Here is a 13,728-nt window from a genome sequence, read left to right on the forward strand (position 1 = left end):
TCGCTTCGTCTGCGATGTCCGTCGCGCTGACCACATTACCCCATCTTTCCAAACACTAAACTGGTTACGGCTTAACGAACGTAAAAATTTTCATTCTTTTGTTCTCCTTTTCGAAGTCCTTCACACTTCTACACCTACCTACCTTGCCTCCCGTTTCAGTTACCTGTCATCATATCATAATCTCTTCACACGCACGCAAAATAGCCGCATATTAGCCATACCAACACATGAGACATCATCGTATTCATCATCATACACAATCTCGCTCTCGCGCTTGTGGAATACCCTACCCAGTGACATCAGAGACTGTCGGAATTTAGTAGCGTTCAAAAGCAAACTTATTAAGCATTTTCTTACTGTGCTTAATAAGAGAAATGCTTTTCTCTTCTTAACTTTTACAATAAACTGTCTAGCTTTTATTAATCAGTTAATCTTTTAGTACTTTGATTTTTATTGTATCTGTAAATTTAATATTAATTGTAATTATAATCGTAATTGTATTCTTAATATTGCAGTTGTAATCCCCTGGTAGAGAGGAAGAGAAGGCCTGATGGCCTTCTCTCTACAAGGTTAAATAAATAAATAAAATAAAATAAAAAATATATTATACTTTAAATTACGTAAATATCTATTTTATTACAAAATAATTATGATAATAATAATAATAATAATAATAATAATAACAATGATTTTACATTTAGTTAAAATATGAAAATCAAGGGAACTATAATATTAAAGAGGACAGAAAGTGTCTATTTAGATTTAGGCTTAGGCCTATATTATACTTAAATGATGTTAATATTTTATTACAACATACTTATGATAAAACTTAATAATATAAAATCCTTTTACAGTTACCTACAAATGAAAGCAACGGCAGTAATAAGTAGGGGCAAGGAGAGTTATATTATAATCGTTGGCAAAGAGTACCTATATTCCGTCAATGCTGCTGCTACCTACAGACAAATTACTTAAAAAAGGCATCAAATCAGATAATTTCAACATGTCAGGCATACAAGTTACGAAAAGGAGGACATTTCTAGATTTTTTAAAAATCCGCCCGGACCCCGGACAAAGGCCTAAAAAGGAGGACATGTCCGGACAAAAGAGGACGTCTGGTCACCCTACCTTCACCAGTGTTACCGCTTCCACGATTCGGCACGAAAATCTGTAAAATCTGCTACAGTGATATGATAACTCGATCTTTCATAAGTGACCGCAAAGAGAAGTCTAATAGAGACAAGTCCGGCGATCTTGGTGGTTGTAATATAGGTCCACCTTTTCCGATCCAGGAGCCAGGAAAGCTCTCGTTATGAGAGATGCGAACGATGCTGGCTTCGTCGTGTTGTTTGTTCCAGTTTAGGAAGCTGTCGCGTGTCGGTGGAATTCTGCCTCGTTTCGTCGTTTGACCCACTACAGATCAGCCAGCAACAGAACGCACTGGACCTTCTCCTGTACGTTTCTAGAAACATTTTTGATGGACAATATTAGGCCGAAACTGGTCATTAATTAAAGTAAATTACCATCAAAGTTTCAATTGACACAGGAAAGTTGTTTATATTACAAATTTAGTGGTGAAAGTGTTAAAAGTTGTGTAATCAAGCTGTATAAATACCGGTAAACTTTATTTTCGTTACACACAGAAAATTCCTAGGAAAAAAAAACACGAACACAAGTTGAAAATATGTAAATATGTGTTATCATAAATAATAGGAAATAATAAGGAAACGTGATTTTTTAATATATATTATTTTAGTGTACCGAAGTACATATGATATTTCCATGCAGATATTCTGCGTCATCCTACGATGAAAGAGTAATGGAACGGAGAAAAATTCTCTCCGGCGCCGGGATTTGAACCCGGGTTTTCAGCTCTACGTGCTGATGCTTTATCCACTAAGCCACACCGGAGAGAATTTTTCTCCGTTCCATTACTCTTTCATCGTAGGATGACGCAGAATATCTGCATGGAAATATCATATGTACTTCGGTACACTAAAATAATATATATGATATGCGTAAATCACTTCGTGATTTAAGACGGCGCTTATTCCGTCGGATCCCGGCCAACTAGTCACTCATATCGAGTGCACCTCAGCACATGTGTGGATTTCGGTCCTGCGTTCATAGACATCTATGACGTAGTGCAGAGGGCGGCCACTAGAGGGAACCAAGAGTTGGAGCTTAATCTGAGACGATTCTAACCGGCGTCGGGGTTGTATCCGGTGTGGCTTAGTGGATAAAGCATCAGCACGTAGAGCTGAAAACCCGGGTTCAAATCCCGGCGCCGGAGAGAATTTTTCTCCGTTCCATTACTCTTTCATCGTGATTTTTTAAGATTAAAACTGAGAATTGAATAAAATACAAATCTGGTTGCCCTGGTCATTGGCAACATGGGTTCTGACAGTTATCGCGACAACTACAACATGAAACTTTATTGGGAGAATAAAAATAAGTGTGGGAGCATACATAATTATAATATGGGCCTATTCATTGCATTAATGGCAGATATGTATAAGAAGTAGGCCTACCCTTCGCCTTTCATACTCGCACTTCGCCCTCTCCTCGTTCTAAGTGAGGTCACAATCGAACCAGAGACCAGGAACTCGTAACCGAACAGTATATAGAGTCGTGCACAACCGGTTACGAAACATATAAATTATATATTGCTATAGAACGCCTGGCGCTGTAGTCAGTATGCAACGCTCTCCCGTCTCGCGGAATGTCTCATGTTCGGTTTAACGAATATTCGAGTTGTTTTTTTCTCATTCTTTGTGAGTGGAAGACAAAGGCAGACCACATTGAGCTATGCAGGAGTTCCAATAACCCTTGCAACGACGTGATTATCATCGTGTAGACCTACTATTTAATTGATAATACTTCTTTTCTCCATTCATTCATTCATTCATTCATTCATTCATTCATTCATTCATTCATTCATTCATTCATTCATTCATTCATTCATTCGTCCACACCTGTGGAGTAACGGTCAGCGCGTCTGGCTGCGAAACCAGGTGGCCCGGGTTCAAATCCCGGTTGGGGCAAGATACCTGGTTGAGGTTTTTTCCGGGGTTTTCCTTCAACCCAATACGAGCAAATGCCGGGTAACTTTCGGTGCTGGACCCCGGACTCATTTCACCGGCATTATCACCTTCATATTATTCAGACGCTAAATAACCGAGATGTTGATACAGCGTCGTAAAATAACCCAATAAAATAAATTCATTCATTCATTCATTCATTCATTCATTCATTCATTCATTCATTCATTCATTCATTCATTCATTCATTCATTCATTCATTCATTCATTCATTCATTCATTCATTCAGATATTACAGTTGGTATCGTCAAGAGCAAAATATATGTTCTTAAAAATGATTATTAATGAAATAAAGCATATGCTTAGAGTAATTAAAAGGCATTAACAACTATTGTTTTAGGGATATGCATTTTGAGTTTAAAGAGTAGAATATATGAGCCGTTGAGAGCAGAAGTGGTGTAAGTAAAAAATGGGTAATGAGGATTAAAGTGAACATTCTGTAAAATACAGCGCAAAGTAGCAATTAATATTCAATTTATTTAAACTATTAGTAGTCATTGGAGAGCACGAAGGACATATTAATTGCTACTTTGCGCCGTATTTTACAGAATTTTGACTTTAAACCTCATTACCCAATTTTGACTTACACCATTTCTGCTCTGAACGGCTCAAATGTATGTATTTATTTTATTTTCTATTTAATAAGTAATTGTAATTTATTCTATTCTTGTATTTGTTTACACTAGATTTCATATTATGCATTATACTTATTTTCTTTGTTGTTACCGGTGTCCATTTTTTCATCTGTAGAGTAAAGGTTGGTAATACTGTGATATGAGTAATATTGTCACAGTTCTTTTTGAGAATGTATTACAATTTTACTGAGCGAGAGAAAGGCCGGTTTTGTGCAGCAACTTGTCCACGAACATTCCCTTAATACGTTGACGCAAAAAAACCGATCGTCCTGTCGCTCAGTAAAATTGTAATAAATTCTCAAAAATAACTATCACAATATTACCAACCTTTACCCTATAATATGTTATGAAGATAAGTGTAATAAAGTAAGCAATCACTACATTGTAGGCCTATATTAAGAAAATACATTTTTTTAAATTACACTTGGTAAATTTCCTTCAATTATTACTCCATTTGTATACTCAGAAAATGTCAGTGTTCTGTCTAGTCTGCAAACATCAGGGGTAAGTGGTTGAAATTCGAACATTCGGTCGGATGCTGTACCTTGACGGATGCTCTCTGACCGGTCGAATGAAAACCGGCTGTAAGCCCCAGTCTGAAGCTCTCTAACTGCATAGCTCAGGCCTGTAGAACTCGTTAAGTAGGGGAAATATGACGTCAGCCTCACTCCACTTCTATTGGGGATGATCGACTTCCGCGTAGAGTTATTTACATTCTCTGGCCGATCAGTGACGGCATGTAATTTTCAAAAAGGATTGTAATAAATTCATTGTTTTTATAATGCGTTATCTCGTTTTAAGGTTTACAATTGTGCTAGATTTCCTATCGGTAGTTTCTTTGAGATTTCTTTGGACCTTCCTGTTTTAGATTTTCGAAAACGTTCCTCCTATCATCACCTACGAAACATAAATTTATAACATTTAAGTAATGAACCTTGAAAGTCGTTATTAATTTCAATTCAAAATAAACACAACGAGTGACGTCGTAATTTTACAATATATAAATAAATAATCAATATGCAGTTCGTAATAATGAACTTATCCGAAAGTTTGTGGATTCCATAATTCTTAATATGGACTTTGTTGAAATGTGGTTTAATATTGACGAGTAGAAATAAATTGGATGGGACACAGTAAACAAGCAATTATTTCGTCTTCAACAGCAAAATAATCATTTCCCATTTCCTTTGGAAGTAGTATTCCTTTACGGGTTTAGATTTTGCCATGTTCCAGTTCTCTTTAAAATGCAGTACGCATATTATTTGTTTGTTTGTTTATTTACTTATGTACTTACTTACTTATTTTCTTATTTATTTAGGCCTACTTATTTACTTACTTTTTATTTATTTATTTATTTATTTGGCTGGAGTGCGTTACAATATTGAATGACAGCATTGTCATCCGGTCATATAGCTATCACTCACTTATCAACGTACAATTTATTTATCGTCATATTATTAGTAAAACCAGTTAAGACCAGTATTACAAGTTTTGTAAAAGCAGGAATTAAAACTTTATTAATGCACGAAAAATCATAATAAATTCTTCAAATGAAGTAATTGGTGTGTTGCCTGCATGCACATTTCGGACTTATTTCATTTTAGTAGAATACAGAGCACGGAAAGACATGTCGGGGACTGTACTTAACTTATTTACACAAAAAGTGGATTTAATCGGCTTTACTAGTAATAGGACGATATATACATAGGGAGACCTTCTTACATTATATGCACACATACATTTTAAAATTTATTTTACATATCTTTTAATTTATTTATTTCCCTCATTCATTTTTCTCTTACTTTCTAAAGGCATGTTCGTAAGGATTTTATTATCTGTTCATTTGTAATTCTTGATAGCGTACTGTATACCTGCCGCCGCTAGATGCAGCCGAGAGTAACTAGAACGTATGACCGCACTGGTAGAAAAGGTGGGTGGGGTAAGAAAGGGGAGGTAAGCAGTCGCTTTGAGGAGCTACAGTTCTGCAGATCTGGGCATAGCTATATACCAGTAACAAAACCAGAACCATTTGATACAATTAAACACTTAAAATTAATAAAATATTATTCTTATATAAAAATGAACTAAACTAAAATCAATTCTCGAAGAATGCGGACGAAACATTTCTCAAAGTATGATTTTCTCTGGGAGTGGAGTAAAGCAGGACGTTACAGACCCGAGTCTGTGTTATGTGAAAGAACATTACATTCTACCGCCTACATCTCCCACACTCAAATGCAGATGACTCTTCGGTTATTCCCTCTGGTGGCTAAAAGTAGGAACGTTGTGAAAATTGCTCACCTGTCCAGGACGGGATTATCCCGGAAATTCCTGCTTGCGCCGTGTGCCGCCCTGGTTGCCCCGGGATGCTATTTTCTTCCGCTAGAATATGTTTTAAAATCAGCAGAGACAAGAAATTATGAAACAGATCCAGCTCTGTTGTACCACAGCTTTACATTCTGTTTCCTGGAAATGAGTACTTACAGGTAGTCTGCAGTAACATTGTGCTGTACTCATGCGCAGTAACGGGACGAAGATGTGGTGCTGTTATCAAACATCACTCATTATAGTTAGGGACCGGATTTTTATGTAATATCAAGGTGTGAAATATGTACGTATTTATATAACAAAAATAAGCTGAATATGTACCAAAATATGGCCGACCCGGGTGGCGCAAGCCGTAGAGGCACGCAATGACTCTACGGCTTGGGCCGAAGGGTTGTGGGTTCGAGTCCCGCCTCGGGCATGGGTGTTGTGTTAGTGTTAGTTAGTAAACAGAAACAGAAAACTGAAAACCTGAAAAACAGAAATATTTCGGAAAATGGCCTCTGGCCGGATGTAGAAAAAAAAAAAAAAAAATATGTAAAATCATGAAAACATTTAATATCAATATCTCGCAGGTATAGGATAGATAAGACTCTCCAGTTGTGATTTCATAGAGCACCCGATTTTTTTTACCGCACACTTGACACATTAATATTTTTCCATCTGTAGTGGAAGCTTCGTCCATCGCAATCCATGATTTTATTTTTGCCGTTAGGATTGAAGGTACAGGAGCCATTTTAGTTACTTAATAGTACATTATGCAACGAGCCTATAATGAAGGTAATTAAGAATTGAGTATGGACATTTATGAAACGAGCGCAAGCGAGTTTCATAATTTTCATACGAGCTTCTTAATTACCATTATAGGCGAGTTTCATACGACTTTTTATGCTCGACCATATTTCTAACTTGATATTATTAATTTTTGAGCAATGTCCCGTATGTTGTGAGATGTGCGCAGACGCGAAAGTATTGATTTTTTCCGAGGAACAGATGTCCACATTGTCCTTGCTAGGCCATAAGAACCTACAGAGATAACATTGAAATTAAATTAGATATTGAAAAACGAGATGACAAATTGAATTTATTTGAATATTATTTACAATTAACGCTAATTATTATAGTAACAGAACATAACCTTCTGCGACAGTATTGGATTTCCAGCCTCCGTGACTTTTCGCTAATTCTCTTTCGATTGCATATCCGAGAATAATCGATACTTGCGGTTTTATAACGGTAGAAAGCTGACCTGTCATTGGCTGAACAGTTGTAACCTGAGTCGTCATTGGCTGAAGCACCTGACTTTTAATGAGTAGGTGTACTTTAATGACATGCATTAAAGGTCTGCTACCAGGTGTATAATTACTACATTTCGGCATGGTCGAGCATAAAAGTAGTAGATAAACTCACAGTTTATACTGTAAGTACTAAAGCTAGAGAACTGAGTGAAATGAATGACATAACAGAACAGCAAGCACTGTTTCGCTTTACTGGATTAGGAGAAAACAGGAGATGTGGGACATGAATTTTAGCTGCTCCCTGTAAGAAACGAAGTACCTACTAAAACCTCAAACTATAGGCATTTACAAACTGTTGTTTGAAAAGTGACATTCCTATCTCATTCAGAAGGGTAGGATTATTCCAGCCGAGAACCATACTTTATAATTGCTCGGAAAATCCCATTTCCGTATAGATCTACTAAATTTAAAGTAAAGAGGTCAAGCATAACCTCAAAAGCTATATATTTTAATCGTTCAACATCTTTCCAGTTTGTTCCTTTACTTCAGCTTCTTTTCAAAAGTAGGCTACTTTATTGCGGCTCATGTCAAACTTGACACAGGTTTTCCCTGGAAGGATTAGGAAGAGGGTGGGTAAGGTTGTAAATTGCATGGGAACGGCTTATTAAGATGTGTGCAGAACAATTATTATAGTTCGAGACAAATCATGTCGTCGTCCCACCGCATGAAGGCAACGCTACTTTCTGAGTGATTTTTACAATATAAAGTAGTTGTATGAGAAAGGTTGTCTTTTGTTCACTCATATTTACAGTGGGCGGTATGGGGTGAGTGCCTCTACTACTTTCTGGAACTTATGTTTCGTCCCGAAATATATCGTTTCTTGGGTAGGTAAAAAGGCTTTTTAAATCTGTGTATTTCAAATTGTAATCTTCCCCAGCAGAAGTTTCCCCCTCCCCTTTTAGAGAAGTAAAAATGAATAAAACCACTAAATATGTAGATTTATGTAATACGAAGCCATAATATGTCATGTGGGGTAAATATGTAAAAATATGTAGTATCAAATTTTAATATATTAATGGTAATTACAAGATTCGCAATTATTTGTTATTTATATACGTTTAGGTTGAAAGGAATGTAATATGTAATTACATAAAATCTAGTCCCTAATTATAGTTTTCTGCCCAAGGGCAGGTCTTTCACTGCAAGCCCAGCATTCTCCAATCTTGCTTATTTTCCGCTTTCATCTTAGTCCCCGCTTCAGCAGTTTGTGAACCATAAAGAGACGGATACATCAGGAGCAGACTGAAATCTAGAACTGTCATGCCTCATTTGAACAAAAAACTGAATATCAAATTTAATATAATCACAGATAATAGTTCTTTACAGTTTATTTGTTATTCACTTATGCTCACAAACTATATTTAAAAACTGTAATGTATTCGATCTCTGACGTGAGCATACTTCATTTTTATGTTCATAAATTAGTTTTAATTTAAATAAATAGCTTTTATTTTCAAAAACGAGTTCATATTGTTTCAACTATAACCAATTAACCAATAGAAATTTGTAGCCATTTTTATAATTTTTTAACATTTATATAAAAATTCAGATTTTCAGTGTTCTCCTAGCACTTGGAAGTTTCAGAGAAGATAATTTTTTTTCTTACTATTTACACTTCCACTAACATTATTAAAACCCAAGGTACATGAAATTCGAAATTATAAAAAATTAAAATATTAATAATACTTACAAATGGCTTTTAAGGAACCCGAAGGTTCATTGCCGCCCTCACATAAGCCCGCCAGCGGTCCCTATCCTGTGCAAGATTAATCCAGTCTCTATCATCATACCCCACCTCCCTCAGATCCATTTTAATATTATCCTCCCATCTACGTCTCGGCCTCCCTAAAGGTCTTTTTCCCTCCGGTCTCCCAACTAACACTCTATATGCATTTCTGGATTCGCCCATACGTGCTACATGCCCTGCCCATCTCAAACGTCTGGATTTAATGTTCCTAATTATGTCAGGTGAAGAATACAATGCGTGCAGTTCTGTGTTGTGTAACTTTCTCCATTCTCCTGTAACTTCATCCCGCTTAGCCCCAAATATTTTCCTTAGCACCTTATTCTCAAACACCCTGAACCTATGTTCCTCTCTCAGAGTGAGAGTCCAAGTTTCACAACCATACAGAAGAACCGGTAATATAACTGTTTTATAAATTCTAACTTTCAGATTTTTCGACAGCAGACTGGATGATAAGAGCTTCTCAACCGAATAATAACACGCATTTCCCATATTTATTCTGCGTTTAATTTCCTCCCGAGTGTCATTTATATTTGTTACTGTTGCTCCAAGATATTTGAATTTTTCCACCTCTTCGAAGGATAAATCTCCAATTTTTATATTTCCATTTCGTACAATATTCTGGTCACGAGACATAATCATATACTTTGTCTTTTCGGGATTTACTTCCAAACCGATCGCTCTACTTGCTTCAAGTAAAATTTCCGTGTTTTCCCTAATCGTTTGTGTATTTTCTCCTAACATATTCACGTCATCCGCATAGACAAGAAGCTGATGTAACCCGCTCAATTCCAAACCCTACCTGTTATCCTGAACTTTCCTAATGGCATATTCTAGAGCGAAGTTAAAAAGTAAAGGTGATAGTGCATCTCCTTGCTTTAGCCCGCAGTGAATTGGAAAAGCATCAGATAGAAACTGACCTATACGGACTCTGCTGTACGTTTCACTGAGACACATTTTAATTAATCGAACTAGTTTCTTGGGAATACCAAATTCAATAAGAATATCATATAATAATAATGGAAGATATATTAATAATGGCACCTGAAGATATGACTCCATTAAGAAATAAATTTAGCAGCTAAATACTCTCATAATGCATAAACTTTTGCACGCCCAAGTTTTTTCATATAAGTAAAAAAAAAATCACTCCACTACTGTACAGTCTTAGGATGTTTTTAAATTTATTTCTGTTTTTGCACAGTCGACAGTATATGGGTATTATGTGAGGTATAAAAAAAGTATTGTGAAGCTACAAAGAAATGCATGCCTTCAATATCCTCCCTCGATACCGAGATATTAGTTTTTAATTTGCGGTCTTTTCATCTGTGTAAAGTGATTTCTCGTAGTAAAACTTTGATATCACCCCATACCACACAAGGAGATAAAAACATACTTAAATGATTGAAAATTATCTCAAAATTGTAACTCACCCGTAGACATGATGTGCTCGTCATGTTTTCTTCGATGAAAATCGGTCCAACAATATCATCCCCAAAAATTATAGCCCACACATTAATCTTCTGAGGAAACTAGGTATTACCTTCACGAAACAAGTGACGATTTTCAATGTTCCAGTACCTACAAATTGTATTTGTTAACAAACGCATTTAAGAAAAAAAGTCGCTTCATCTCTAAAGCAAATATTTTTTGTCAAATTTGGATCATCTTCAATTCTCTGAAAAATCTGTTCACAAAATTCTACTCTTGTATCAATATAATCTTCGCTGAACTGTTGGTGACTTTACATTTTGTAGGGAAAAATGTGTTCTTTTTCAGCATTTCATGTTTGGAACCAACCGAAATGTTTGTTAAAGCAGCTACTTTTGGAATGGAAGTGGTGGGTTCATTAATGAAATTACCTAGTATTTCAATCTGCGAAATTTCATGCAGATTGTAACTAAATGTTAAGGTCAGGTTATTATGTGTACATTGAGTGTGTGGGTGTGACTCTTCTAGCACGGAACATTTTCTGTAAGTTATTGAGTTATTATGTTTGAGCCTACTAGTCAGATTCTAGTCATAACTTTCAGAATCTAATTGGGCGTTAAGTACGAGGCTATGGAAATTGCTGGACATTGATGCTAAGTTGTTATATGTTGAGTGAGACTGTGTGTGAGCGTTCCAGCGTGGAATATTCTCTTGTAACTTATGAACTTAACTATCTTGGAACTTGCTAGTTAGATTGAATCGTAACCTTGAAAGTATATTGGCCGTTAACGATCAAAGTATGGAAGGTGCTGGACTTTATGTATCATTGTGCTTGAGATTATTTCATTATATTATTTCTCTTTATTTAATTTCACTTATCCATGTTTCTTATCCATCAATTCATTCATGTACTTGTTATCCATTATTTGTTAATTATATTTGTTACTATAAATTCACACTGTTTTATTTTGTAAAGTCTTCCACTGCGCACATCCCAATAACCCGATGCACCAACGACATCTGGCGAGTAGCACCCCGTATTAAGAGGAGGTTTTGTTAGACGCCTCAAATTTCCGTATAGATCTATGACATATCGGTGACTTACGTTTTTCTCTGGATTTCTCTCGTTGAAAGCCCTAGCAGTTCTACAAGCACAACGGTTTTCAGCTCCATAAATAAATATGATTTCTGTTCTCTCTTGAAGAGTATATACCATTTTATAATAATTTAATACACGAACACAACTATTATAAGAAATGTTCAATGGTATTTGTAGCTTCTAATCAACAGTAACAACAATCCAGGTTGCCAGGCAACGATATAAAACAAAAGATGAGAAATAAATTAATGAGGTGTATAAACAGTTGCATGCTCTTTCATATTTAAGTGTAAAGATATAGGGGGTCATTTGAAATTTCAAAAGGGGATTGGCTGGGGGTGGGTGTGAAATCTAAAATGCAATTAAGCCTTGTTTCAGACTTCCCTCTCAATATCTTAATTCACATATTTTTTTATTTAAATTGAATTCAATTTAATTAGTTATTTCAACTGAGAAGTTTTGAAATGAAAACCCTGTATAATACTATGTATGTAGCCTACTTTATTTCTTTGAAAATGAAATTTATCAAATCTCAGCTTCATAACCTAACAAGCACAGTGAGTTTGTTAAGGTTGTGTGCGATAGCATCTTATTTAGAACTGTTCTCTGAAATACTGTTTATTTTGAGACTTAAAAAAATGCTGAATACAGGGATGATAAAATGTCGTATACATACTGTGACGCTCCTGCTTCGTTGACCGGGATTCTTCTTTCTAAATAAATACAAACATTTTGCAATAACCATAAGTTCTTGTTTTTATACATGTTCAGAATTGATGACACACAGTAGGATTAAAAATACTGACTTACTTTTGAAAGCATTTTATTCTATTATCTATAAAATAGGTGTATAAAAATTTAGAAACAGTTCATTTTTCTTAGGTATAATATGTAACAATATATTATTCTACTCTACATACACTCAAACTGCGAAGTCAAGTGTCTTGGAATATTGTTAACACTTCTACTTGCTAATTATACCATTACTAACAAACCTATGGGAATGATACATGATAAGTACACATTATTTGAAAGTGCAAGCTATAGATATTTAGGGCTGTAGCAAAGCTTAAGTGTGGAATTATTCCACTAACATTGGCAGCTTTAGCGCCATGTACACACTCCGTATTCCATGAGGCAATTCTCCGGTGAAGTGTGGTTAGAATTTATGTCTGTGCCAGACGTCACATACAATAATTGCATTCATTGAGTCGCCGTGCAGTGCATATGAGCTAACATTATGCCAGCCTTTTTTCTTTTCATAAATATTGTCGTTATATACTTAAGGGATCCATTAATTATAATGTATGATTTCGATATTACGTTCCCACGACCTTCGCTCTTCTAAGACACGATACGTCTTTTTATCTTGTTATCAAAGATAAACTTAGAGAATTTGTAAAGGTGTTTAATTTATACGTGTCAGAGTCAACTTTTAAGTACTCAAAATTAAAATAGTGTTTGAGTATATGTCATCTGCATATCCCTCTAGTTTTTTGTACAGTATATACGTAAACGATTTATAGTTGTGACTCTTAAGATTTAAGTCGTGTATTTTCAGTTAGATTACAGAATTTTTACAAAAGGAACACACACACAATCGTAATATTGCAACCCTTCTTCAAGAAGTCGATTAATGTAGCTAAAGAATCTCATTCGTGTTTACCATTGAGTTTTGTACCCTAATTACAGAACAAACATTATTTTATTAATACAGTCTGATTCGTTTGAGTATGGATAATATTAATTAATTATTATAAAGCTATTATGATAGTAGGGAAAAATTCTTACTGGTTATATTTTGATTAAAAGATGGGAGTTACTATACAGGCTACTCTAAAATTCCCCTTACAAACTTCTAGGACTTGTTAAGGGGACTGAGTAGATAATATTTTGAATTGGAACCCATGTCCGGAAACGTACCGTTTCCGTGCTACAGCCGTTTGAAAGCAAGCACTTCCTGAACGTACGTCACGTGTCTCAACAAGAAATAGCTTCGCGATTCGTCCGCCTGCAGCGTTACATGATGAGGGGTGCTTACGTCAGATCATGTGATGTCAATTGACGTTTATCCTATCTCTCGGAGCTAGTTCGA

The sequence above is a fragment of the Periplaneta americana genome, chromosome 4 (genome assembly GCF_040183065.1).
Source record: "Periplaneta americana isolate PAMFEO1 chromosome 4, P.americana_PAMFEO1_priV1, whole genome shotgun sequence".
NCBI lineage: Eukaryota > Metazoa > Arthropoda > Insecta > Blattodea > Blattidae > Periplaneta > Periplaneta americana.